This window comes from Pteropus vampyrus, unplaced genomic scaffold (assembly GCF_000151845.1).
Source record: "Pteropus vampyrus isolate Shadow unplaced genomic scaffold, Pvam_2.0 Scaffold1, whole genome shotgun sequence".
In the NCBI taxonomy this organism is placed as follows: Eukaryota; Metazoa; Chordata; class Mammalia; order Chiroptera; family Pteropodidae; genus Pteropus; species Pteropus vampyrus.
Window position 1 is genome coordinate 25,966,129 of NW_011888782.1, and position 5,343 is coordinate 25,971,471.

Sequence of the window (5,343 nt, forward strand, 5' to 3'; positions counted from 1 at the left end):
TTTTGTTCAAGAAAACTCAGAGAAGAGGGTAAAGCCATTTAACCCAGGAAATCAAGAACGCTTGATAGCCTACAGCAATTCCTGGAACTCTTTGAGTCAAAGGAAATTATGTTTCCATGACACAGAATCTGTCTCTGGATTTCTTAATTAGGGGTATTTGCATGATGAGAGGAGACTTGTTTCTGAATAGTCATTGCTCTTCTCCTGTCAAATCAATGGCCTCTACTCCTGACATCAGAATTATCTCTACAGCAACTACATGAGACATAGAGAAAAAATTTGACTCCCAGTAGGGGAATGAACAGCAGGAAAGAGGGAAATCACCTTAAGACAGAGACTCTCTTTCCAGGATGTACAGGAGAAATGAAGAAATGCGCTCAGCCTCTCAGTTACTAAATGCAATAGAGATGGCAAAATAGCTTTTAATCAAGTGTCTCCCCACCTTCAGGATATGCTGATACTTCCCTTCTAGCTGCTTAGTAAAGGTCTCCAAAGCCTCACACCAACTGGGCCCCCTGACCTCTGTCCCTGGACCAACTCTGAGAAGTTTAACACCCAACAACTCAGAAAGAAGAGACCATGGGTGTGGAGGTGTGGGCTATTACTACCATCCTGCCTGACTCTCGTGGACGTCTACTGTGTGCTCGCATTGTCCCCTAGAGACTTCAGATATAGTGTTTCAATCTAGCCACCACAGAGTCTCTGAATGGAGGTATTTCATATGTGTAGGCATGCTTCTCATGTCTTCCGTCACTGAAAGCATTGAATGAAAGTCTCAGCAAGGCATTGTCATGGTGGGCAGCATTCTTAAGATCTATTTGTTCAGAAGATTGTAGGTCCAAGAAAGAGAAGCCAGATGTATAAGCAGGAAAGTTTCTGTGCTTTCTCTTCTACTAACTGTCAACCTACATCAGGTATCCAGTCCTGCAGGTTGGATACCATGCAAAACCCTAAGAAAGATTTTTGGAAGATGATCTATAAAGCTAAGTCATGTCAACCAGAACTCCAGACAATAATACAGAAAGAATCTTTTCCTTATACTGCTGCGAAGAGGCTTCTGAAGAACTACAGTGCAGCTGAAAATGGTTAAAAGCAATTAGGGGCTGTTAGCAGTGTACCCGAGGGAAAGACACAGAGATGGCCAAGATGAAATCCTTGAACTACAGCTTCTCAAGGGAGCTCTGGGGAGACGACTCTTGCAGTAAATGCACGCAGCTTCTGATTACAGGACTTTTGACCTTCACTCCAGGAAGTTGGACTGGACCATATAAGGGCTGGGAGGAATTTGTTTGTCCCTCTGGCCTAAGGCTTAGATTTATGTTTCTCGAATGCAGAAGATATTTCTAAAGAGCTGCAAGATCTCTCTGAGATTTTTTTTTTTGAAATGTGGCTTATTATTTTAATGATAATATGAAAAAAATTCTTAGCTTGTTCTGAATTGTCTGGATGACTGTTTTAGAATGCTCCATGAAATTTCAGTACCTAAGGTTGTGTCTGTGAATGTTTTCACAACAGATGAAATTCAAATGATGTTAAAGCATGGTGTACAACAGAGGATTTTGAAATGGTTCGAATGTAAAAAAGTAGTGAGAGAATTGAATCATTGCATGGCAGATGGCAAATGCGGAAGACTGTATTGTCCAAAAATGGGCTCGGCAATATTCCTGGTCCTACATGCTCTGCCAGAACCTTGTCTCTATCTCATCAAGAGGTAGAATCTGTATTTCCCCCACTTCAACCACGATGGGCTTTTGTGACTGCTTCAACAAATAGAATGTGGTTGAAGTGATGCTGTATGACTTCTCAAGCTAGGTCATCAAAAATATGGAGCTCCCTTCTGGCTCTTTCTCTCTGAACACTTGCCCTTGGAACATACTTCTATGTTGCAAGGAAGCTCAGGTCCCATGGAGAGGCCACATGTAGGTATTCTGGCTGGAAGACCCAGATAAGGTCCCAGTCAGCAGCCAGTGTCAACTGCCAGACATGTGAATGAGCAAACTTTTAGGTCAGGAGTGGGCAGATTTTGACCTGTGGGCCAAATCTGACCTATTGCCCGTTTTTATAAATAAAGTTGAATTGGAATACGACCACGCTCACTTATTTACAACTTCTTTTGCACTACAATGGCAGTTTTAGTAGTTAGAATAGTATAGTGAACAAAGTCAAAATTAATTTATTACCTAGTCTTTTACACAAAAAGTTTACCAACCTCTATATGATTTCATCCCCCAATCCTCAAGCCACCCCAGGTAAATCCTAGTGGAGCAAAGACAAGCTGTCCCCACCAAGCCCTGCTCAAATCATAGGTTTATGAGCAAAATAAATGTTAGCATTTTAAGCCACTAATTTTGGGATGGCTTATTTCATAGCAATAGATAATTGGAACAGTTTTATAAGTCTGCTGGGTTCAAGAGGACCTGGCCACAGCAGGTGATTTCGTATGCAGATTCTACTGCTTGGAGTTTATCTTTATGTGTGTACAACTTGTAAGAGTTCATTGGCAGCAAGTATAGTATGTAATTACAATAAAGGATTTTTCCATTCCCAACTCTAATAAGAATTAGATTAGATGCTCCCTTTAATTCAGATTTTAATAGCATCACAATACTAATCTTATATTCAAGAAAAGATCATTTTGCATTATTTTCTAGTAACATCTCATTAAAATTGGTCTTCAAGAATTGCTTGCTGGCACCATTACACTTAAGTGTGTGGTCTGATTATCCTGTACTATCAAACCAAGCTTTAATGTTACTAGTGATATTTCCTACAACTTACTTATACAAAGTTATTCTCCACATTAAAACAATTCAAGTCAAAATGTAGACAAACATTAAATATAGAACTAGAACCAAAACTCTTAATTATTAAACAACTTTGGGGATTTGTTTTAGCAAAACATGACCTCTCACATTAAATTTAATTATATAGGATTTTGTGGGGTTTTAGGTTTATTTTGATAATTTGTTTTCTAATTGCCTAAGCTGCATATAGAGCTGTAAACATAGGATTCTATACCACTTTAACACATATATGTGTATGTATGTGTATGCAACATCAGAATAGTCACTAGAGTAAATCTGTAATATATGTTTTTCCTTTAAAAGAGGCCTGTACAGACACAAAAGGACAAATATTGTATAATTCCATTAATGAGGTACCTAGAATAATAGTTAAATACATAGAAATATAAAGTAGAATAGTGTTTCCAGGGGTTGCAGAGAGAGAGAAATGTGGAGTCATTATTTAATGGGTAGAGAGTTTCAGTTTGGGATAATAAAAATGTTTTGGAGCTGGACTGTGGTAATGGTTGCACAAAAGTATGAATGCACTTACTGCCACTGAATTTTATTCTTAAACACGGTTAAAACAGTAGAGTTTATGTTATTTATATTTTACCAGATTAAAAAAAAGAAAGAGCCCTGTACCTTACCCAAATATGAGAAATCCCAGCCCAAGCTAAAAGCAGCCAAGGCTTAGATGCTTAACCCAGACCTTTGAGAAGGTGAAAAGTACCTCTTTGGAAAGGGGCACCAAAGGATTAGTGCCCAGGGAAAGAGCCACCCACCCCTGGATTTTTGTTAAGGAGTGCCTTACAGTCCCTGAGCATGGGAGGGAGGAAGTAATTTCAAAAAGGAGCCTGGGCCTTCCCTGAGGAGAAGGCCCCTGACCTGGAGGCACTCAGGAGACTCTTCCTTAATATATCCTCGCTGTGGATTTGTCTCCCACCAAATAAGAACCCCTTCTAGAAGAGAGGTATCTTCCAGCAACACAGGAGGATGAGATAGCCTTCCAACAGATAGTAGGGAGGCATAGTGAAGGAAATGGAATAATTAGAAAGGAGATTTGAGGGTAGGCATTAAAAGGAAATGACTGAGCACCTACTAGGTGCCAGACTCTGTGTTTACATTATCTTCTTTAAATCTTCTCAGTCACACTAATTGTTTTTATCCCCATTTTATAGAAGAGGAAACCTGAGGCCAGAGAGACAGGCTAATTTGTCTAAATTTCACATAGCTCCAGATGAGTGCTGGATCTGTCTGATTATAAAATCCTTGATCCCTCCGCCTCTGTGTCATATCCACCCTGACCCCATTCTAATCTCTCTCACCTGCTCTGTAATGGCTCTGCGTCACTACATGTCAGCCCTCTCATTCAAAAATACCTTTCTCACAGTCTAAAAGGAGCCCTTGAACTCTATCTGAGTAATCTAATAATTAGGCAAATAGTAAGGGACCCTAGAGAAATGGTGTTCAGCGGGAAAACAATGAAACAGTCCACCCCACCTGGCACCAGAAGAAGGCCATGCCAGAGCCCCGCATGGTGCCCAAGGAGCCACCCCATATTATTCAGGGTACACTGATATGGGATTTCTTTCTTCAGAGTGTTTAATTTAACATACTGGTACACCTAGGAACAAAGCCCTCTGTAAGAAAGCTAGACATGTTAAATATTCTTCATAGCCAAATAGCACCACAGCCCTTTCTAGCCACGCTGTTTGAAAATAGCTCTAAAAATAATATCATGAGCAGCTTCTATTTGCCCCTTCCCAGGAGAAGGTAAACAAGTAAAATCAAAGTCAGCTGCTGCTCCAGCTGCCTCTTCCTGTATTTGTCTCTCCTCTCAGGGACAACCCACTCCCCACCCCACCCCTGCTCTTCCTACTCTCAACGGTTTCTCCATCAATTTCTCTCTTGTATCAAATTAGACACAGGTGCAGGAACAGTCACTGACATTTTTTGAGTAATTATTTACACTTTAGTATAAATTAATTTTTTATGAATTACTGCCCATTTGACATTTTCATAGTTGGATCAATATTCTCCAGTAAGCAAACTAAGGGGTTAGTACTTGGAAGAGAATAGAGGAGGTTATACTAAGTGATTTGTATAGGCCATGATGATTCCATAACTGAAGAGACTAGAAATGCCTGGAATGGAGCTCAGACTTGTGGGTTTGGGCCACTAGATGGCAATTATGCCCCTTCCACTCACTGTTGCAGCTGGCCTGTCCCTGGAGCATCGAGGTCTGGCTTTGATGTCTCTCTTTGAGAAGCTCATAAATACCCCCTTTCATTACAGCAATCAATTCCTTCTTATCTACCTTTACCTTTACTAGAAATACTTATAAAATCACTCAGAGAAACACTAGAAGAGTAAAGAGAAAACCCTCATACCTCAGCGGGAGCTCCCTTTGACCAAATATTTATCTAACATTAAGCAAGCTCCTTTGCTCCACTTTCAATCCCCTCCCTGCCATTGTGTGCCTTGGTCCTGGGACTCCCCTTTGGAGCTGCTTTCTTTTTCCAGCCTTTCCTTCAAGGAAGCCTGACAGAGTACTCTG